Below are 25,145 nucleotides of genomic sequence, written 5' to 3' on the forward strand. Positions count from 1 at the left end.
CAGCCTCAGGCTCTCAAGCGCCAAATGGACTAGTCATCCATTATGGAATGATGTCGTAGGGTAACATAGGGATCCTCTACCCGCTAAGAAAAGGACTCATGCATATGCTTTATCTTCTCTACACCATAGTCGAGGACGACTATGATTTCAAGAGAGAGGTAATGTCATAATAATCAATATCTAATTCTCCTAAATGATTTTCTCATATTAAACTGATCATTTAATGTGGGGAAGTGCCAAGGGAGAAAAAGCTAGAATATTGGTTAAGTTAGCAGACCGGCCACAGTAGGGATCCAAAGGAGGGAAAATAGGGATCCAAAGGGGGGGCCATCTGCAAAAGAGCCATGTGAAACAACGGGCTAAAAAGACCCTAAGGTTCAGCCCATTAAGACTTCCAAAATGCTAAGGTTCCAAAATTCAAAGGTTGTGTCCAAAGGTCAACCTTAGGGAAAATTGGATGCTTAGTGTGTGTGCCCAAAAAGTCTTTCTGCATCCCTACATGGGAGGGGGCGAGCCCCAAAGCTAGGGGATGAGAGAGAAAACCACACACACACACACACACACAGGCTCCCTTTACACAAAGGGAATGAGGGACACATGTCAGCTCCCTAAGCCAGATGCCCACAAGGTGTGCCCAATTCCTATTGGAAGACCCTTGAAGTGGACCAATGAGAATTAAGCTAGAGTAAATCTAGTTTAATTAATTTAAAAACATTTAATAAAAGAAACCAATAAGAATTAAGTGTCCTAGAAGACTATTGGGCAGTCTCCCAAGGGGTCCAATGAGCATTCAGAAGCCCCATGGCTTGCCTGATTCCTATTGGCCAGGAGGCAAAGGGGTCCAATGAGAGTTTAGTTTAATTATTTAATTATCTAAAGCTCTCACAAAAGGGGAAAGGGGGACACATGTCAGAAGGCTATCACTTATGCTGCTTAATTCCTATTGGCTTGACCTGGGGAGGTCCAATGAGGAAAAAGCCAGCCTAACTTAGCAGCTAGGGCTCGCCCAAGAGAGAGGGGGGGCTGATTTTTGCTGGGCATTCACTCTCTCACTCTCACACTTGACCATGTGTGAAGGAAAAACACTCTATCTCCTCCCAAGCTTTAATGGAGAGCTCATTACCTACTCCAAGCTTGTGAGATAGAAGCCTACATCAACACTCTCTTGGCATGTGGATGCAAATCCAACCAAGAGCCAAGCTTCAATGCATGCTCATCTTCTCTACCAAGCTAATTACTAAGCTAAGCTATGCTAATATGAGTGATTATGTGAGGAGATGTACTTCTTTCTCGTAAGATACTTCTTTTTCCTCTCAATCTACTCTCATACCCTGCTAGCTCTCACCATCTTCGAAGGTGTGTGAGGTCTTGGGTCTGAGAACGGGGATAATTCAAGTTGTGTTTGATTAAGTGTTTTGCTTGGTGTATGAAGCTTCCATCTTCATTGCACTAGCTAGTCTTGAAGGAACACAAAGAATTGTATTGTACAATGTCTCTCTTGATGGGAGAAACCATAATACAAAGCCTTTTGGAGGGGGGACCGGCTCCATGCAAATCCGGTCCTCAACTGTTGTCAATAGTTTAATTGCTCTCTCTTTTGAAAGTATTGTCGATGCTATCTAACTAGGTGTTATGCTTTTTGTTGCTCTCTCCACCCAAGCACTCTTGTAATTATCATTAGGAATCTATTCTAATGAAATGCCCACTATGTTCATGCTAATTTCCGCTACAAATAAGATTCTAGGCCATTAAATGTTACACCAGTGATGAATGCAGGTGAAGGAACTAGTCAACAACCAAGGCTTCTACAAAGTCCAAATGGAGCAAGACCACCTCCACAAGGAGTGGAAGGAGTTCCACCTTTGCCAGACCCAAATGTGCATGTAGTAGAGGTGACAAACTCAAATGAGGTCGACATGGAAGCAAATGGCATTAAGCGTGGCCGAGGAAAAGGTAAAGAGAAAGAAGGTGTCACATCACAAAGTGACCATGGACGAGAAAACAAGGCAAAGGAGACCAAGGAAGCTAAGAGGACTCGACGTCGTATCAATCTCCAAGACTTCCCTCTTGGACATGGTATGGCTCCATACAACCTATTGGAAGACATGAGAGGTAAGGGTCCTGATATCTCATGGCCTCAGTTTCTTGCATTATGCCCATAAGTTAGGAGGGATTTAACAAAGGCAGTTAGCACTAGGAGAAAGGTAAAAGAGAGTGTGCCTGCTGTAAAAATTGCACATGCTGAAATGAATGAGGATATTACACCTGTGTTAGATTGTTACATCAAAGGAAGATTGGTTAGGAAAGGTCTAGTGGATGGGGGTGCACAAATTTGCATCATGACAGAGGGACTCATGCAAAAACTAGGCATGCACATCCATGAGACACCTGAAATTAAAGTCAACATGGAAAACAATAGCAAAGCTAGGTGTGTAGGCATTTGTAAAAATGTCTCTGTGGAGGCCTTTGGCATTTCTATGTCATGTCTACCAAAGGAAATGGTTACCCATTTATCCTAGGGAGACCATGGCTAATGAAAATGCGAGCTTTGCAGGATTGGGATAGTGGAAAGCTAATTTGCAGGAATGACAATCATAAGAAGGTTGTCTTTGACATGAAGAAGCAACAACAAGAGGAGCTCCATGAAGAATCATCTCAAAGTGAGACGGAGGAAGGCTGGACCGATAGCACTTCAGAAGGAGAAAGTAGCGGCAGCATTACTGAAGACAATTCTTCCATCGAAGTCATGGGGGTAAGGTTTAAGCCAAACAACCAAGAGACCTCTTGCCCAGGTTTGGAAGAGGTAGGTTCCCAAGAAAACCAAAAAGTGAAAGATGAAAGAATGCTAGAACGTATGTTATCTACAACACTTACAAAGGATGAAAGAGAGGAGCTCAAAGGTGTGTTAAGGAAATTTCCTAGGCTTTTTGCTAAAGACTACACCGATGTGCGTAGAGTAGATGCTGTTCAACACAAAATTGAGTTGAATCCAGAGGACACACCTAAGGCTCAGAAGCTACGAAGGCTAGGAGTCATCAAGGAGCAGGCTTTACTCAAGGAGGTAAGAAAGCTTCTAGCAGCAGGTTTCATTTATCCAGTGGAGAATTCGGAGTGGGTCTCTCCCGTTGTTGTCACTCCTAAGAAAAATGGCAAGTGGAGGGTGTGTGCGGATTACCGTCCACTCAATGAGGCAACAAAAAGAGATCACTTTCCCCTCCCATTTCAAGATGAGATACTAAATGAGGTAGCTAGTCATGAGAAGTACACTGTGTATGATGGCTACTCGGGTTACTTTCAAATAGGTATCGCATTGGAAGATCAGTTAAAAACAACCTTCATCACTCCTTGGGGTTGTTATTCTTTTAGAGTCATGCCATTTGGTCTGACAAATGCTCCTGCAACATTCCAACGTTTCATGAACATGGTGTTTCAAGAATTCTTTGGAAAGTCAATTAGGGTGTTCATTGATGATTTCTGCATTTATAGCTCAAAATCGTTGCATCTAAAAAGGGTAGAAGAAGGTTTAAAGAAGCTCACGACATGGGAGGTCAACTCAACCCCGACAAGTGTCACATAGGTGAGGATGAAGTGATCTTTCTTGGTCACAAGGTTTCCTATAAAGGCATTGAGGTGGATCCTTCAAAGACAAAGGCTCTTATTGAGCTCCCTTCACCCAAGAATCTCAAAGAGGTAATCTCATTCATTCAAAAGGTGAAGCATATGTCACGCTTCATTCACTTAGCTTCGGAGTTGCTTCACCCTTTGCAAAAGTTGACACAACAAGTAGAATTTGCATGGTCTTATGAGCTTGAAGAGTACTTTTGTAATATTAAAGTCATTTTGTCAGAGCTACCAACACTCATGCCTCCTTGTTGGGAGTACACATTCTTTGTTAGCTCTAGTGTTGGAAAGGAAACGATTGGTGCAGTTTTATTACAACAAGATCCCCACAGTACCAGGATGCGACCCATCTACTTTTCTAGTAGGGTCATGAATGCTTTGGAGAGAAGCTACACGGAGGCAGAACTCATGATGCTGTCTCTCATGTTTGCGGTGAGAAAGTTTAGATCCTACTTGCTACCAAAACCTTTTGTAATTCTCACTGTAGAAAATTTGTTTCCTTGGGTGTCATCTCAAATGAATCTTAGCACTAGGATCTCGAAGTGGATTATGGAGTTGCAAGAGTTTCAATACTCTTTCAAAGTAGAAGATAGTGTGCGTGCACAATTGGCAGGGATCCTTACTTATAGGGTACATGAGAAGGAGATTAAGGTGCCTGAAATAAAGACCCTACCATTGCCACCACCGAAAAATATTCCTAGTGCTTTTACCTTGTTCTTTGATGGAGCTTTTCGACGAGTCACAGGAAAAGCAGGGGGAGGGCTAGTGTTGCTCAACCCAAGTGGGGAGGTGGTCATGAAAGAGAAGGTCAATCTACCAGGTTCAACTAGCAACAATGAAGTAGAATACGACACACTAATTCATGGTTTGAAGATGTGCATTGGCCAAGGGATACAACGTCTCATGCTAAAGGGAGATGCACTTCTCATTGTTAAACAGATTTTAGGCATTTGGGCATGCAAGAATGAAAGCTTACGGACAAAAGTTCATGCCATTCGTAGGATGTTTAATCAGTTTGAAGAAGTGAAACTATATCATATTCCTAGGAAACAAAATGAAGATGCCGATTTACTTGCACAACAAGTACTTACATGTGTTGAGAAAGAAGTGCAGGTCATCATGGTGGCAGCAACTGTCAAGAAACCGAGATACCAGGGATTGGAGTCATTGACTCCCATTATTAGCTACATTTTGGAGAGTGATCTTCCACAAGACTTCACGAAGGCTCAGAAGAGGAGACTCATGAAAAAGGCAAGTGCATATCTCTTCTTAGAAGGGTCCCTCTATCAAAGAGGGAAGGATCAAGTGTGTAGAAGAGTACCAACTATTGAGGAAATCCCAGCCATTCTAAAAGGTTTGCATGAGGAAGCGTGTGGTGGTCAATTTACACAGGAACTCACTGCAAAAAAGATTTTGCTTGCCGGATATGTTTGTCCAAGCTTGCACATTGATGTTCAACATTGGTGTAAAAGCTGCCACAATTTTCAGATTAATGGAAACAAGCGTCTGTTACATGGTCCACGTCAGCTAGTCCTTGCAAATGGTCCGTTTGAAAAATGGGGCATTGATGCTATGGGTCCATTGCCCAGGACTAAAAATGGAAAATTGTATATCTTGGTGGCCATACACTACATGACTAGGTGGGTAGAAGCTCAAAGTGTGGCAAGAGTGAATGAGAAGACATTTAGCAAGTTTGTATACACTCACATTTATTGCAGATTTGGCACACCTTTGGAGATTGTTTCTGATAATGGTCCAGGGTTTAGAAAGGGCTTTCTCACAGAAGTCTGTGAAGAACTTCAAATTCTACATCGTCATAGTACACCCTACTATCCCCAATCAAATGGTTTGGTAGAAAAACCTAATGGTGTCATTGCAGGCATCATTAGAAAGATGGTGAAAAACAAGACAAAGTTGTGGGATGACTTCTTGGATGGTGCCTTGTGGGCGTATCGAACCACATATAGGGAAGCCATGGATTTCACACCATTTCACTTGGTCTATGGTCAAGAGGCTTTACAACCAATTGAGCTCAACATTCCAACAATGCGACTTCATGCCAAAGAAACACAAGATGATCAAGAAGCATGGATGGATCGACTTCTTACCTTAGCTGAGCTTGAGTGGAAAAGAGAAGCAGCATACGAGTGATACAAGAGGAAAGCTACGCAGGCAAAAGGAAAGCTCGATAAGAAACTAAAGGACAAAGGCATCAAGGAAGGAGATTTGGTGCTAAGGAATGACAATTGACTCGATAATCGTTTTGATGCCAAATTTGAAATTAGATGGCAGGGGCCATACATAGTTAAGAAGGCTTTCAAGTCAAGTTACTATCAACTTATGGACTTAAATGGGAAAGATTACTCTAGGAAGGTAAATGGGTATCGCTTGAGGCCTTATTTGAGTTGCCTTCTACCAAAGGATCTACCAAAGATCTGTCAAAGGGCAGCTGTCTCATGTAAGTATTGTTACATGAAGCATGAGTGTAACTCAAACCAAAATTCCAAGGGGCCAAACAATGAAGATCTCGTCAAGGACTCTGAAGCACTCTCTTTGGAAAAGATGCTCTATGATGGTACATGAATATACCATCATCCTGGGGGAGGGCTAATGATAGCCGTTTCTTGGCTTTCCATAATTGCCATAGTAATCTACCTCACCCTATCAAATCACTCAAACATTTTGGTTATCCCTACCATTTCCCTGTACGTAGGCGTGTGTGAGTTAGGGACTTTTCCGATATCTTCTTAAAAACCCTCAGCTAGCTAGTCACAAGGCTAGTTGAGCCAAAAATATAAAAATATATAAAAATATAAGTATATTATGGCCCATTTGTGTGTAAATATTTCATTGTATATAGGGCCTAAATAAAAGGATTTTTCATAATTATTTTGGTATTTATTTAAATATTTCTACCTATGGTGTGTTATTTATGCTATGTACATTGACTCACCAGTACCATATTTTTTCTTACCATTCTGCATACTCTTTATTCCATATAAAAATAATTTCATGCAAGCTTCTCTTATTTTTGGTGTAACTCCATCCCAACAAAAATCCAAAAAAACTAGTTTTATTTATGCGTATATTTTTTCACTATTGTGATTTTTCCTTCCTACATCTATTCTCTTTTACTCTCATAAATTAGAACACCAAAAATATTCATCTTTTTATGGTAGACTTATAATGAGAGAGATTTATTTTGACCCCTTTATATTTTTTCCACCTATATTATTTATATTTGACATGTACATATTTTTTTAGACCCCTCAATATTTGATTTTCTTAGTTGTACTATTCACTTATAACATGATCTCAACAATATCTTCAATTATAGACCTACCAAATAAGGTCAAGGGTATGTGGAATGCATGCATGCACCATGGGGAGCTCACTCTTGAAGGTATTCAAAAGAATCATCCAAAGAAGGACCTCACAAGGACCTTGTGCAGTGGAAAAACAGTCGGTTTTGCTGAATTTTTAAAGATCACATGCTCCTCGAATTTGAAAAGGTGATACAAACAAAAGTTATAGCTTGTGAGCTGAACTTTTACGTCAAATTTTTTTATATTTGTTTGAGCTACGAGCTGTGAGCTAGGATTTTATTTGTGGACCCTAGTTTGCCCATGCTATGCAGCCACACTCCCTCTTCCACTTTATCATTTTCCTCTTTCACACACACCTCTCCACTCATCATCCCCACCTCTCTCACCACTCCTCTCTGCACCCTACTCACCTTCTTCTAAACCTTGAAGAATAAGAGAAACCATGGTGAACTCATGTTTCCTACACACACTTCCATTCCAAAATTGACCACCTAGTCTCATTTTTCCTCATCCATATTACCCATATCTATCAAAAAACCATAAAATTCAGCCTCTTCTCTTGAAAGACAGCATCATGGTGATTGATTACTCATATTCAATTACCTTGGCTCCCAAAGGAAGGTCAAGAGTGAAAAAAACGTACCGTCAAAGCTAGTGGACCGTCAACAAGCGTCAAAATTGACCCTACTCAAGACACTTGGAGCATCAACATTGTAAGAAATCCATATTTTCTTACCTATTAAGAGTTTTTTCTTCCTTATTTGTATCCTACTTGGATACTCCCATTGTAAATATCCAATTCCATTTGTAAATCAATAAAAATACTAACTCTACTAATTTACTAACACTAACCTACTATGAAAAGTCCTATCACCTCCACTTCTCTCCTCTCTCTCTTCTTCATCTATCCACACCAACTTTTTGATAATTCCAAGAAAAAGAAATTAGATAAGTGCTGAAAATCTAACCCAACCATGGTTAGAGGAGTAACCCTAGCCCTCAAAATTGCTATAAAAGGAGGGTGTAGCTAGCACAAAGGGAGAGCCATAAGCAAGAGCACTATGCTATAGCTTGAGAAGCCAAGCTCAACCTCTCTAGAGGGAGCTCTTGAGTGGAAACTCATTGTCGTATGCTTGTGAATGTGTTGTAGTAGGGGTAATCATCACGGGAACTCTATGCCATTGTAAGAGAGAGAGCGATCATTCAATTGAGAGTGGAAAATCTATCATTCCTCCTACTAGTGTAAGCCCAACATTTGTTGAATCGAGGGTGGATTTGGACTAAGCTTGGATACTTTGTCTCTCTTCCAATGTGAAGTAATGGACAACAATGATGTGTAAGTGTCTTGGTGGTATTTTTAGTTCTTGATAACTTGTGTCTGGGTGTTGTCATCAATTTAGCCATAAATCCCACTTATCGTAAGAGAGAGACAGGGTGGAGAGGACTCCCCTGGCCTTAAGACAGTGATTGGGGTGGCTTTTCTTGTGATATGTTGTGGTGAAATTTACTCAAGCTATGTTGAACAAATACTAATCTCACTTTGATCGGTCATGACAGATTTGTAAGAAGGTATTAATGCAACAAGCATCCCCTCCCTCTTCTCTCTCTTTCTTACATATATAATTGTGTTTTCTTGATCATTGCCGATACATTTCAAAGCAGCCCGAGCTCTCTCTCTCTCTCTCTCTCTCTCTCTCTCTCTCTCTCTCTCTCTCTCTCTCTCTCTCTCTCTCTCTCTCTCTCTCTCTCTCTCTCTCTCTCTCTCTCTCTCTCTCTCTCTTTACGCGTCCTAGTTCACATCCAAAACTAGGTGGTGCCCCAAATTTGTGTAGGGTTAGGTTGCAGGTTTGTGTGTGTGTTTGTTATTTTTTCCAACCCCAACCCAATTGAGCAGCACGGGAGCCTCGAAGGGTGTTTAGAGGCCGCTCTTCTTGTTGCCCGCCCCGGACCGCTTCATTGTCTTATCTTCTCTTTATCTTGGGTAAGCTCCTCAGCTAGGAATTTTTTCTCTTGTTCCCTACATGCTTTCGTCCTAGCATTTCTAGCTTTCCAATTATTATGTTTGCTCTAGGTTATTTGACTAGGTGCATCAATCTTTGGTTCATCATGTATCTTTGGTCTTGCATCAATTTTTATTTTCTTTATCTCTGGGTTCTCATCATCTTTCTTTTGCGCTTGCACTCTCGTAACTACCTGAGCTGGTACTGCGTTTTTGTTTTCCAAGCTACTAGGTCGTTAAATGATCCCTAAGACATTCGTTGTGATCTTTTTGTTTTGGTTCACTACAAGAGGTCACTTGAATTCGGGCGCCAGATTACCGACGTCACTGGCGGGCGTCGGTATATGTGTGTGTTTTTATGAAGGGAGCTAAGGTTTTTTTTTAAATTTTATTTTCAAATTTTTGACACCTCTTTCGGCATGTATTCCCACGGCTGCATGAATGCGCATTCCGACGCCCCTTGTGATGACTGTACCAACGGCTGTACTGATAGTTGTACCATCGGTACCTACAAAAACTGAAACCGTGGGCTTTCTCTACGCATTTCTCGTAGTTCTTGTGCCACATCTCAATCTCTCCTCTTCACCATCTCTTACAAATCTGCTGCGATACACACCGTCGGAGGTGCTAATCTTGCTTGTGGGTTAGCGCATAGCACTAAGGTAAGATTTTTTTCATGTTTACTTGTAGATTTAGGGTTTAGGGTTTAACTTTGTGTTTGTGTGTGTGTTTTTGCAGGTTCCAACACTTTTACAAAAACTTTCATTGCTCAAATAGGACGAATGTGATTGCTCAAAACCTTTAAATGCATATTAAGTTTATTTAAATTACTTTGTATATTGAGAATGCTTTAAACTTTCAATGCTTTAAAAGAAATTAAGATTTTTTATGTGAAATTTCATTTTAAATTATGGAAAAAAATTGTTTAAGTTTATGAAAAAATCTTGTTTTGAGGAAATTTTTTATTGAATTATGTCGTTTTTCAAATTATGTAGTTGATGGGATTTATGTTTTAGGCTAAGTTTAGGTTATAAGTTAAGTTAGATTAGGTTAGGTTATGTTAAGTTAAGCTACGTTGTTATGTTAAGCTATACGTTAGGTTAGGTTAGGTTAGATTAAGTTAAGCTACGTTAGGTTAAGTTATATTAGGTTAGGTTAGGTTAAGCTACGTTAAGTTAGGTTAGGTTATCTTATGTTAGGTTAGGTTAAGCTAATCTATGTTAGGTTTAGTTACGTTAGGTTATGTTAGGTTAGGTTAGGTAAAGCTACATTAGGTTAAGTTAGGTTAAGCTACCTTCGACAATCTATTCGTCAATACGGCAAGCCATAAAGATTACCCACAACACATATGCATTGTGGGCAATCTCTATGGCTTTTCATATTGCCAACGGCTCGCCATTGTGTTGTTTATATGTCCGCGAGCGGTTTTCAAGTCCTAACATAGCACCGTGGCAAGCCGTTTGTCAATACGGCAAGCCATAGATCTTGCTTACAATGCATATACATTGTGCACAAGCTTTATGGCTTGTCGTATTGCCAAACGGCTCGCCATGGTGTTGTCTATATGCTTGCGAGCAATTTTCAAGCGCTAAAATTACCTCGTGCCCCTAAAAACAACACAATGGCCATCTGTTTGGCAATACGGAAAGCCATAAATCTTGCCCACAAAGTGTATGCATTGTGAGCAAGCTCTATGGCTTGCCATATTGCCAACGGCTCGCCATTGTGTTGTCTATATGTCTGCGAGCGGTTTTCAGGCCATAAAATCACTTTGCAACTCTAAAAAACAACACAATGGTGAGATGTTTGCCAAATTGGCAAGCCATAGAGCTTGCCCACATCGCATATGCATTGTAGGCAAGCTGTATGGCTTGTTGTTTTGCTAAACTCCTCACTATTGTGTTGTTTTTATCTTAGGTTAGGTTAGGTTAGCTTAGGTTTAGGTTATATGTTAGGTGACATTATAGGTTAGGTAAGAGCTATCAATGGAATAATAGTCGAGAAAATACAAACGGACTTCAGTTAGGTTAGGTTATAGGTTAGGTAGATGTTATAAGTTAAGTTACATTAAGTTAAGTTAGGTATAGGTTTTACGTTATGTTAGATTATAGGATAGGCATAATGATTATAGGTTAGGTTAGAGCTAGTGTCAAATTAATAGTAGAAAAAACACAATCGGACTTCGAAGAGGACTTGCGTACTTCTAAAAACGCAAACGCACTTCGGTTAGGTTAGGTTATAGGTTAGGTAGACATTATAAGATAGACTACATTAAGTTAGGTTAGGTATAGATTTTACGTTATGTTAGATTATAGGTTAGGCATAACGATTATACGTTAGGTTAGAGCTAGCGTCAAATTAATAGTAGTAAAAATGCAATCAGACTTCGAAGATGACTCGTGTACTTCTAAAAACGCAAACGAACTTTGGTTAGGTTAGGTTATAGGTTAGGTAGATGTTATAAGTTAGGTTATATTAAGCTAAGTTGGGTATAGGTTTTACGTTAGGATAGATTATAGGTTAGGCATAACGATTATAGGTTAGGTTAGAGCTATCGTCAAATTAATAGTAGAAAAAACGCAATCGGACTTCGAAGATGACTCGTGTACTTCTAAATACACAAATGAACTTCGGTTAGGTTAGGTTATAGGTTAGGTTTAAGTTATAAGTTAGGTTACATTAAGTTATGTTAGGGTTATGTTATAGGTTAGGTTAGATTATAGGTTAGTAGGTTAGAGCTAGCGTGAAATTAATAGTAGAAAAAATGCAATCAGATTTCAAAAGTGCACATAGACTTCAAGAACCTTAATATATAGTCATTGACCAATAAAAACCAGATTATTACTCTGTGGTCCTAATCTCCGTGCACCTCTAGACCGAGGTGTGCGGAGATCAGGCCTGGCTAGAGAATATGAGGTCGTTAGAGCTAGCATAAAATAGTTGAAAAAATGCAACCGGACTTCAAAAGTGCACACAGACTTCAAGAAATTTAATATATAGTCATTGACCAATAAAGACAAGATTATTACCCTGTGGTCCTAATTTCCATGCACCTCTAGACCAAGGTGTGCGAGCATCGGGCCTGGCTAGAGAATGTGAGGTTTTTAAAGCTTGTCATGTACTTAGTATGTGTAGTTATAACAGCTAGATTGTTTTAATTTTTTTTTGCATCATTGGTAGATAAAGTATGGACGATAGGATGACGTGTCCTTGTGCACATTGCAAGCATCAAATTTTTTGTAAACAAAAAATCTGCGACCAACACATACACAATCACAGTCTCTTTCCAATAGAGCAAGTATAAGACCTGCGTTATCGATCTCATGGTCTAGAGATTGAAGGTCAAAGTCCGCAAGTAGATATTGCTCCAACTTCATCCCAAAGAAGACGATTTTCAAACGAGCAGCCATCGGCTGTGGGTCGAATGCCAGAGATGTGGCCTCGACTCAAACCGAATGGAAAATGGTCTATACCAAAAGGTCCATGGGTTCTGAGTCGCGTAGAAGAGCAACAAGTGAAGAATACTATATCTTCATTCAAGACTCCCACAGGGTGCATGTGATGTTTGAAAATAGATTTTACGAGAGATGACAATCTCAGTGGTCTTAAGTCCTACGATTGGCACAATTTTTTACAGTTCATCTTACCAATTGCCATAAAGGATTGTTTGTCAGATGACATTAGAAGAACAAAGGCTACCAAATCAGTGAGTTGGTACGTTGGATCAATTCAAAAGAGATAAGAGAAGACATCATCGATGCAGCACGCTTAAATGCTATTGAAGCAGTGTGCATGGTGGAGAAGTACTTTCCAACAAACATTCTTACCATTCAAATGCATGTACTTGTGCATGTGGTCAATGAAGTTGCAGTTGCTAGGGTGGTCCATAGCAGGTGGATATTCTTCTTGGAGAAATTTATGAAGACTTTAAAGGGGTTTTTCATCAAAGGGCTCGCCCCAAGGGTAGCATGGTCAAAGGATGGCTTTTACAAGAGTCTCTTGTCCTCATTAGTGAATTTTTTGTCTCAATTGATCCAGAGATGCCCCGAATGTGGACTATTAAGGTCAACATCAAGGTGACAGGGGAGGAGCCATAGGGACAAGGCATTGTTAGGAAGATGGACATCACAATGCAAGAAAACATTATGAGATTTTTCCTTCTCAACTCAGACATCATGCAAAAGTGGTTAGAGAGGTACAAAGGGGAAAAGCAACAACGTTTGACAAATTACCTTCAATTCAAGCGCAGCCGTGCAACTAGAAACCTTCCTTTTCCAGAACATCTTCAACAATTGCCTAACTTTCCAACTGGGTGGTGCTTAGATGCGACACTCTCAGAGGCAAAGAGGAGTGGAGTGTTGATTATTGAAGAGGAAGAGGAGATGTCAAGGGGCTGCAATTGGGATGTACATTTCACAAATTTCTTTTTGAGCACCACATGAAAATTAGTTTGCTTTAATAAAGTTTAGTCTATTTCATTTTTGTGGTTGCAGTATCACAAATATGGAGCTTTGTGGTCGCATGGGAAGCACTTCAGAGTGCAACGAATCGACAAAAAAAGGGTCACTTTTGAAAGAGGTGTTAGGGCAAGCTTCGTCCAAGAAAGTAGGAGTAGTGCCGGGGATGAGAATACAAAGACTGGTCAGCTTGAATACTTTGGCTACATCCTAGACATCTTGAAGATTAGCTGTAGAAAGTTTGATATGTTTATCTTTGATGTCAAGTGATTCAAAGTTATTACCAGAAGCCCTAATGCAACTGTGTGCTAAGACAAGAGTGGATTGATTCAAGTGAACTCTAGGTGGGTGTGGATAGATGTGCAGGATACATTTGTACTTCCGAAGCATTGTGAACAAGTTGTGTTCAAACACAGGATAGAAAATGATGAGAATGATTTGTCTAAACCCTACTGGCTCTATGTCATTCAAGTTGCGCCACGTAGAAAGCAAGTGTGAAAAGGATTGGATGTTGAGCTCAAAGAGGTGATTCATGAACAAAGCGCAGGACTGACTCCAACTTTAAGTTTAGATTTTGAGGTGGATGTGAGCATTGAGCAATTGTCTGAACCTAGAGATGAGGTGTCAAATAGTGAAGCTGATGCGGATAGCGACGAAGAAGTAGAATTCGATGACGAAGATGCAGAATTACAGATTGAGATAGACATCTTTGGTGCATCAGATCTCATAGAGGATGAGAGATTAACTAATGACTTTTTCTAGGAAACCTTTTGTAAATCTCTTTTTATTAGTCTACAATACACTTTAGATTTTGGTCATTTATGTAGCAGTTTCATTGATTTGTTTCATTTGTGTAGCAATTTCATTGATTTGTTCTTTGTATTGACTAAGCATTTCTTACATAAGCTAACGTATTTTGTGGGTGTTGTTTGTGTATGATTAGCCATGGCCGATGACAATGAGCCATACTCTCCTAGTTTTAGTTTTCCAGTCACTCCGGACGGCATGTCACCTGAGCAAATGGGCTCGTTTTTGTCTCAGTTCACACAAAAGCAAATCGCGATGGCATAGCACCTTTGGGGCGCAGGTACCTCTAGACCTACTATGGCCAACCCTACGCCCAGGACTAGTGTGGTCCCTACATCGAGTGGCCCCACACCTCAGTCTAGTGTGCCCCCTACGCCTAGGACTCGTGTGCCCTCTACACCGACGGGTGGTTCATCCTTGAGACGACGTAGCCGTCATTCTGGAGGTAGTGGTTGAGGTGGTAGCGGTTCTACAGATGCACCCACACCACTGAGAGAGTGTCCACCACTCTCTTTAGTAGATAGTTCATCGATGGGCACACCACATACACCTTGGAGATCACACGAGCATGATCCTAGCAAGGTGTACAGGAGCAGGGATGGGGTTGTTGTGGCATATAGGGTCAGAAAGGAAATGCGACAGAGGATTTGATAGCTCTGTACGATTTAGTTTGGTCACTCTGTGATGGAGATTTGGGAAAAATCTTGATCTTGAGAGAAAGAATTACATCATCGATACCATTCAGAGAGAGTACATGCCAGCAGAGGGGTACGATCAGGTCTTGAACGCCTAGATTTTGAGTGTGGCGAGGTCCACAATGTCACACTGTCGGTCAGAGGCCAGAGACAGGTTCAATGACGGCTGTCCCAAGCCGCTATGGTTGGACGTAGAGGAGCGGACGGGGATTGCACGAGAGACACAAGACAATCCCAAAAGATTTCAGCACAGCAGAGAGATGCAGCTAGAGTAGGTTTGGAGTCTATTGGAGCATCACATGTTGGGAGTGGAGGCTACGATACGCTTCGACATGAGTTTGTAAGTATTATATGTATGCTTTAAATTATTGATAATATATATGTTATTTGAAGATTTATCTAATGATTAAACCATAATTTTGCAAGAAGTTGTCGTGAAGCACCTTCCGACACGCCAAGAGGAGAAATATGGGTAAGGAGGAGGGAGAGGACATCGATTGGGAGGCATTACCATGAGGGCTTCTCACTCAGTGATTGTTTTCATATGTACAGTTTTGTAGTACTTATTTTTATGGTTTATGGTTATGTTTATTGTATGGTTAAGGTTTGACAGTCAACTTAAGATTATGGTTTTTCCATGATGGTATGACAATCATCTGATGGTTATGGTTATGGTTTTGGTTTTGGTTTTGGTTTTGGTTTTGGTTTTGGTTATGGTTATGGTTATGGTTATGGTTTTGCTATGGTTATGGTTATGGTAAGGTTGTGCAAGGTTATGGTTATGGTTTTGGTTCAGGTGATGGTTATGGTTATGGTTTTGCTATGATGGTATAGCAGTGGTATGATGGTTATGGTTATGGTTATGGTTATGGTTATGGTTAAGGTTATGTTTATGGTTATGGTTATGGTTATGGTTATGGTTATGGTTATGGTTATGGTTATGGTTATGGTTATGGTTATGGTTATGGTTATGGTTATGGTTATGGTATGACAAGAAAGTTATGGTAATGGTTATGGTATGGAAAACAGGTTATGTTTATGGTTTTACAATTTTTGACTCATGTTTTAATTATGTTAACAAGTTATGTTATTCTTGCAATTTTGCTAATTGCCATACACTCGCTCTTTAGCATCAACTTGTAGGTGGAGTGCGGTTGCTTGTGCACTCTTCCTTTGGGCAGAGAGGGTTGTTTTCTTTTGCTGGAGTACATGCAACATTAGTTCTGAGCCCTCTCTGCCCAAAAAAAAATTGCAGGTTTTTGTCATCCATATAGGTGACAGTATCACCGTCGGTAGAGCCAACGGAATGAGCGTTGGAATTTAATATATTAATACCCGTGCTTATTACGTTGAATATTCTGACGCCTATTCAAAGGCCTATTCCGACGTCGGCCATACCGATGGTCATACCGACGCTACGATACCGGTGTCTCTTCCGAGGCTTATTTCAGCGCTTTTTAGTTAAAAAATTAGTTCTATTTTGTCGGTACCTGTACCGACTTCTGCGCAACGTCTTGTAGTGGTTTGGGTTTTTTGGACAGTCGGGGATCAAGTGAATGATTCCACATTCAAGAAAATAGGCATTTACTTAAGCGATCTCCATCCAAAGACATTGTTTGACCAAGTGGTTGTCACAGCTTTTGTGACAATTTGTCTCTGGCTGAGGAGCTTGGTTGTAAATAGGCTTTTACCTACCTAAGCTGCTATTCACAATGAACCGTAATGTCCTTTCATCCATCTCATACCTTCTTTCTTCAGGTCAAACGTAGGAGGTGGATGTTGTACCAGCCTCACCACTCCATGTGTTTCTCTCATCTTCTATCGCTTCAAAAGGCACTACTCACTTTGGTTGCTATAATAAATTATAGTTGTTATTAGTGCTTGTTTATTATATGCTTCTGTCACCGATTTGTATCTCATGTCTACAGGCATTCTAGCACCTTGCAGCGGAGGTTATTGTCCTAAGACAAACTATGGTCTTGAAACTCCTATTGATCCTAAAAGGTCCCTGGCATGTATCTTGGCATTGGTGGGACCTTTTTTGGAGCTATTTGGACTTGTGGAGCATATGTCCATTCTTTCACATACCCCTTATGTAATAGCACTCCTTAGTACTATGGTCTGTCCACTTTTTCTCTCTTGCATACCACTTTAGTTGCTTTACTTAAGGCTCAACAATTGCAGTGCTCCTTTTTAATAGCTCTTCTATGAGTTTCTCCTAGTTCAATGGTGATTCAATATTTTGAACTAACATTGTAGCTATTGAACCGCTATTTTGAGAGGAGGAATCATCATCTTGATCCTTGAAATCCCCTTCCTTGTAGACTGCACAATTGTTTATGAGATATAGAGCTTCTTTTGTCAATTCGTTTAGCGTGCTCTTTTTCAGATGCAAGCTTTTTTGAAGGTTGGCATTTTTAGTCCTTGAATAAATATGAGTGTCATTTTTTAGTGAGTTAGTAACTCCTCTCAGCTGGACAAAATTTCACATATCTCTTCAACCTCAGTGCTGCCTTTCGCACAAAATCTCCTTCTTTTTGTTTGAATTTGTCTATTTGCAAGACAGTGTTGTAAGCTATTCCTCTCTGAGATAATTCCTCAACAAACTCTTCAAACAACTCTTGTATTTTCTCAAAATCCCGTTTTCTACTGAGTCAAACCATGTAGCAGCATCTTCTTCTAGCGTCAAAAAAAATCTGGTAAACTGCATATCAAGATCCTTGACCTCTTCTGCATGAATTGCTCTCATAGATGATGCTATGTGGTCTCTAGGGTCCTTGTCCCCTGAATATTTCTTGTTCACCCATTTTTGGACCTTGCATGGTCTAACCCATCAATTGTCTACAAGTCTAACCATAGACTCTCCCAATCCTTCTCTCTCTTTAGGCCTTCTACTATGCCTAGGTTCTTCTTTGATTTCATCCTCTATTTCATATCCTTGTGAGTGTCTCACAACAGGTGGGTCTTCGTGTAACTCTCTCTCTAGATTCTTACTCTTTCTGCATAAGGTAACCGTGTTATCGTCAGTCTAATGGTTGGTCCTTGACCTTCACTCAAATACAGATATGATGGAATAATGGTGGTGCACTTGGTCTTGAGATGACTGGATAACCACCGCTATTTATATCTGGTCTTGGTATGGCATCTTGATGTAGCCCCAACTGCAATGAGTGCGGTGTATTTGGTCTCACGTTGTTCATTGGTGTGGATAGATCAACATTTCCACTCTCCTTGTTTGGTCTTGATCGTATATTGGTATTCTTTGAATGGATTGGTCATTCTGTTGGAGATTTTTCCATTAGGGGGATTCACTTGAGGAGGCAAGTCTAACATCTCTTTGATCATTTCATCTCCCGTTATTTCTCTAGGAGGGAATCCAGGTGGTTCCCTTTTTGGAATTCTTGTAGGAATTCTCGTGTTTGATGGAGGTATTTGGGATCCTTCATTGATCAAATTTCCACCTATTTCTAATGCAGTCTATGGATTTATGATTTTCAAAGCTTTGTATTCTTGTCCATTCTTGTCAACAACTATAGATTTCCATTGGCAGTCAGGTCCGTATGTATAGAGATATAAGAGCTTGTAATACGTCAGCTCTTCTTGGTATGGCTATGAGCACCTATAAAGGTTGACCTCACTACCATCAATGTATCTTTATAGTCCTTTACTCTCATGATCTATCATCCAAACTCTCGCAACAAAATTTGTATTTATCACCTGCAAGTTTGGAAGTTCCATTATGGGCGGATGCTCCTTCGCTGGGATCCTGGAGCTTGTATAAGCTGAGTTTGAATCTAAAGTAGACATGATTTTTGGGCTTAACAGCTCTAGCTTGATGTAAGAAATCTTATTTCAATGTGTTCAAATGCTTTGGTTAGAAAAAAGCTGAAATTATGTCCAAAACCGCAATCGTTTCCTCACAATTCTCTCAAATTGTCACTTTTAGATACTCCTAAATTTCGGATGCATGTTGAGGTCTTAACGACATTTTTCACAACACTGACCAGCAACAATGACTGACTCATAAGGTCTTGATTGTTGTTCATGGGTTACACTGAATGTTTTAGAGCTACTCTCAGGCTTCATTTTGATAAATAAAAGTTTCTTAATCTGATACCGAGAGCTCAAGTTATGGCCAAAATAGTCTCTTATCGCATTCATTCATAATATTGATTTCAGAATGTCAACACTAGATAGATGCTTTGGTCCACTTATAGGTATCCAAATTTTTTTGGGATGATATTTGGGATTCTAGGGTCAAAAGGAAGTTCTTTGACTAGTCAGAGTTCATGTCTTGCCTCATTATGTGTCTGGAGTCTTCATATGCGTATGATGTCTCCTTACATAGAATTGCTTTAAAATTTAAAGTTTAATTGTAGACTCTTCTTGATGTACTCTAACACCCCAAGTCTCAGTTTGTGATTCTAACACTTTTAGTCAGATATATCACTCCTTTTTCTGTTTGGTTGCTTACAACTTTCCTAGGAGGTTAGATAACCAAAAAGTGGTCCAATTTCAATGAAGCTTGGTCTCTAGGACTATTTTGTGATGGAAAACACGTCTATAAGCTCAGATGTAAGTTTTGGCCTCTAATTTGGGACTTGAGACATCATATGTGTGTGATGTCTTTTGAGGAAAAATGAAGTAAATTTTATCCCAAAGACTCTTTATCAGTCAAGCAACTTTCACAATTCAATTTCAACACGTTTTGTGCAAGTTATGATTAATACAAGCATGACCTTGCCCATTTTTTGTCTTTTGGAACTTTTTAGCTTAAATGTGCTCCAAATGCAATGAAATTTTGGCTAGGGACTTCTTTTATGCTTAAGACACTAGGATACACTCAGATGTCTGATTTGACCCAAATCTGGCCTAAAAGTCTTTATACATGTATGATGTCTTTTGGCTCAGATTTCACTTTTGTTTCTACCCAAGGTGCTCCTTGATGAATATAGCAAGAATATGTGCTCACAAAAAATTTTGGATGTCACAAATGCACAAAATCACTATTTTTCACTTTTACCTTCTTAGAATTACAAAAATCTTCTTAAAATTAAAGATATGTGTCCAAATGAGATAAAATTTCAAACAATCTAAAATCATCATTTCCAAACCTCCTGTGTAGTCAGAAGTGCAATTGGACTTTTAGATCTTGAAAAGAGACATCATATGCGTATGATGTCTATGTGCTCAGATTTTGGAATTGTATTTACCTTAGGTCCCCCTTATCAGAGGCAACAAGAATATATGATCACAGCAAAGTTAAAGCTCTCAAAACAAAAATTTTACATGTCACCTTCCATAAAGTGCAAAATCACATTTTTCTCTCAAGATATGTGTCCAAATGATTGAAACTTGGTGAGGATGCTCAAAACAATGTGTCAAAGCACTCTATAATGACAAATGGTCAGTTTTGTTCAAAAATTTGCCCAAGAGTCTTCATACACGTATGAAGACTACTGGTGAATTTGCAGCTCTAGCCAAGCCCAAACTGGTCTTAATAGTCTCCTTACTAGATTTTAAGCCCTTTCAAAAGTATTTGTACCGCTTCAAGCTCAAACAAGGCAGTTTCAAGGTGTACATAGGGTAAAACACCCCTTTTGAACACTTAGATGTAGGCAAATTTGTCAAATTGATTTCTAGGTGCCTCTTGAAAAATCATACACGGATGATGTCCAAGTTTGCAAAATTTCAATTTTTCTTCACAGAAATCTTGCAAATGCCCTCTTATATGCACATCATCAATCAATCATGAAAAAATGTCAACAAAAACCTGTTTATTGCATTTTTATCCTCCGAATCAAACTTTTCTATGATTTTAAATGTAAACAAACAACAAATAAATGAGTGATGAAAAGATCTTTATCAAAATTAGATCACTTACCTAAAGCTACTCCTACTCATCATATCGGGTTTTTCAATTGTGATAGAAAAACGTTTCACTGCCACACACGGACTAGAAAACACATTTATCACCTCACAAATCACTCGACCACCAATAGCTTGTCAGGCTGAGACCATTCCACACATACAACACTTTGGAATGCCAACTAAACCAAAATCAAGAATCTCACAGTTCTCAATTACACCACCCAACCCACATACACACAAACGGAAGGAAACTCACCAAATCATACCAGAATCATATGAAACTTAAGGAGCATCATCGCCTCACTAGGATACACCTGCCCCAAATCCTCTACACTCAAAATCCTCACTCCAAACCCATATGTTGCAAACATGTATGAAGACAAAGCAAACTTTTGAAAGTGCCCAAAATTGAAATCTATGAGTACCTATACGTAACTTATGTCATCACAATTTTAAAGTCTACTTGCACACAAAAAATAGACATCATTTGATACACTTATGACCACAAATAGCTTGTAGATGTGTTAGCACGTGTGCTCCATTTTGTGTGGAATGCTTGATGTTGTTAAGTAGCCTATCACAATGGTGCAGTTGGATCTCCAATGCAATGAGAGAGCAAGGAGTAACATCAAGAAGAATCTCACGCTTTCTATCTCTCTCTTTTTCTCTCACACACACTCAATGGTAGCACAACACCTTGATTAATAAGATCAAAGTTCTCTTTACAAAATGACCTAGGTACCTTATATACTAAGTCTACCATAGGTTAAATCAAAAATAGAGTTCAATGGGTCAAATGGATTTGTATTCACAATGTAGAACTTCCATCGCACAAGTCTTTTGCAACTAGAATAGCTACTTGTTAAAAATGATGTTTTTAACCATAACCCGCATCATTTCATAACTCTCAAAAAATAAGACTTTGGTATGAAAATTGAGTTATGCCGTAATGTTGATGCATGGGTCAACAAACGTAGGCCCTAATGATAGAGCCTATGATAGCATGGTCAATTAGAGAAAAAGGACAGCCAGTGGCAGTCACCTCAATGATGGAAACAGAGGAAGAAATATAGACACCATCTTTTACACGGGAACAATGATTGACATTAGGACAAGGAGAGGTCCACATGAATCACATTTACCAAACAACACGTTTGAAGGTTTAATGAGAGAAATGTCGATTAGAAGAGAGAGACCATGTGTTGAACACAACCATAGAGTCATACCAATAGATTTTCCAAAATGGGTCAAAAAATACAACGGACTAAGGGATCCATATGACCACTTAGTAAGCTTCATACAAGTTTTGAGGGTTGAATGCATAACCAACTTCCATACACAGTTTGAGGGGTTGGGAATTACCTTAGAGGGCAAATCTTTAACTTGGTTCTAGACCATATCTCCTGGATCAATAACCAATTTACCAACTTTGGCAATGATGTTTGTTTCTACTAGCTTGAAAATGGGAATCAAGCATGGTACGGTATAGTTTCAAACAAAAATAAGAAGAAACTGTCAGAGATAGTGTGAGTCGGATGAGGCAATATATAGATACATGTCCGGAGTTGAAGGTCCAAACTGAGGAAATGCTTGTCTCCCTGTTTCTAGAGGGACTATTAAACAAAGATTTTCACGCTATTTTGTATAGAAAAAAACACATGACTTGGGAAGCATGTAGCCTAGACACGATTGACTTGAATAATAATTGCAAGATCTTCAACAAGGAGAGCTATGCTAAAGATTCACAGAATGAGCAAACTACATCCACTGTGCCAGCACAAGTAGGACCAACTATTGTAGCTAATGCCAATGCTATAGAAGACATGCTTAAACGCATGAACGACATGATGACCAACATGCAAAGGATGCCGATGAGAGGGGCGGGACAAGGACCAACACATCCTATGGGACAACAAAAACCATTGAAATGGTGTGCCATTGAAGGAAAATGGACAAACCATGAGACAAACGAGTGGTACTACATGCCTAAATATGATGGAAATATCATGTATGTGCCAATGAGACCACAAGGACATTCCATGTATAGATTCCCTCCAAATGTGGCACCAATGCAAAGATCAGTCATGAATATGGAGAGACGACAACCAGTTTTAGGCCAACGGCTACCACTCCTACGGAATAAGGCTATACTAGTCAAGTATATGTTGCTTAAGGGACAAGTAGACGAGCAGGCTTTTTCTCTGATGGTTTTAGTCTCAAGTTATGTTGGTTTCCCTATGATTTCCAATTGAGGTTTCCATTTTTCCAGCATAAATTGCGTGGTTTGCACCAAGTTTTTGTACACTTGTAATTTAGCCACTTCCATATTAGGTGTTAATTAGTGTTTCCATTGTTTCAACTTGTAAAACGAGGAGATATGGACTAAACTTGACAACTTTGTGCCCATGAATAAAGTAGGAGACTATTGAGAGGGAAATGATGAAAACACTACCCTTCTAGTACAATACAATGACGTAAAAAACATGGATGTTTTGGACAGTGGAGGAGGTATATCCATAGCAACAAAATCCGTTGAGGTGGAAAATCTTGAGTGCAGTGACCTCTATCACCATCCTCAAGCTCCTCTCACTAGGCAACAAAGACCAATACAAAGAGGCAACACCTAGTCATCAATATGGCGGACTAGGACACATTACATGAGTAAACATTAACAAACCAGGCCTTCACAAACACACACATCAACACATAGATAGCATGCATGTTTCCCCGAAGCAATCTTTCCTCAATGCCCCTCTCTTGTCGCACACACGCAATCTCCAATCTTCGGAGCATTCTTCTCCACTAAGATTGAGATCAATTACCACAAAAAAAATCACAAGAAATCAATGAGACAATAGACAACACAATAGGAAAGAAACACTTCAATTGAGATGGAGAAGATGCACACAAAGTAGTGTAATGGGATGGTGTAGGCTGGTGGGTTATGGTAGCCTTGTGAAGTACTCTAGCCCTCCCTACTGATAGGTGGAAAGGGGGTATTTTTACAAATTTGGAGAGGGTTGTGGATGCTCTTAACCATGGTTGGGTTAGCATTTTCCATTATTCAAAATATGTACAATTTCAACTTCTACACTCTACCTCTTGACCAAAATGACTAAGAGAGAAGGTGAGAGTGGCGAGAAGGGGAGGTAAACCTTGGAGGTGTTCAAAAGCTAAAATTATCCAGTTCTATATTGCGCATATTGAAGGGGATAGGATTGGAGTGATTTTAGTTTTTTGAGGTAAATCATAGAATAGAGTTTGCATCTCCTCTAACCATGTCGTCTGTGTAGGTGAGAGTAGCATGTTGTATGTTTGTAACGGAGAGGATGACCACTTTGAATCATGATTTATTAAGTTGGATATCCACCATTTTGCTATAATCTCCTTCAAATCTCCGCTTGAGCTCATTATTATTTGTGAGTATGAGAATACATGGTGGTAAATAGTAGGTAATGTAGGAGTAGTAGCTAGAAAGATACAAAAGAGAGGGGGAGGGAGAGAGAGAGAGAGAGAGAGAGAGAGAGAGAGAGAGAGAGAGAGAGAGAGAGAGAGAGAATGGAGAAGGGGATAGTGCAGGTGTGTGGGAGAGTAGAGAGAGTTGCTATTGAATTGAAGAGTGACTAAGAATGGATAATTTTCAATATATGGCGACAAAGAGGGGAAAAAGTGGGTGGTTCCACTGAAAAAAAAGCTTTACCTAAAATCACTATTTTGGCCATAACTTTCACTCCCCGTAACTCCATTTGGTGCACTAATTATATGTAAAAAGATGGCCAAGCATGCCCCACATGACTTGATGGAGTCCTTGAACCAAAAATATAGTGGTAAGGCTCCAAAAGAGGCGTTGAGAAAGTGGGTGTCTTCATACATAGGTGGAGAGTGTAAGGTGAGAAAGAACCAAACTAAAAAGTCTTCCTTTGGGTCCCAATGATTTCAGCCCCTTCCCCCACTTGTTAGTAGGTGGAATTAAGTGCCAAGGAGGTGATGCAAGAGAATTGAATCTTCTATGGTGTGCATGCATCCTCTTTTCAATCCTCCCTAGAGTATAGTGTGAAACCAGGAAATCCGCGGGGTTCAGTTCAGATGGCATTGTTTGAAAATTTTTTATGTGTAGCTAAAATGGATGAAAAAGGATAAAACCATGGATAAAGATGAGTGATTGACTTTGAGAATTATTACAAAAATTATCACTACAACACGCCACGCCAAAATCGATGCAGATACCAACAACTCAAAGCTTGTTCTAAAAGTAAAAATCCTTGGAATAAGCGTAGGAATCGTATCGTCGGTATATGCACTGATTTACCATCAAAACAAGCAATGAAACTTGCACCAAAATACGCACCTTAATACGTGTCGATATATA

The sequence above is a fragment of the Adiantum capillus-veneris genome, chromosome 20 (genome assembly GCF_014529385.1).
Source record: "Adiantum capillus-veneris isolate H3 chromosome 20, ASM1452938v2, whole genome shotgun sequence".
Classification (NCBI taxonomy): domain Eukaryota; kingdom Viridiplantae; phylum Streptophyta; class Polypodiopsida; order Polypodiales; family Pteridaceae; genus Adiantum; species Adiantum capillus-veneris.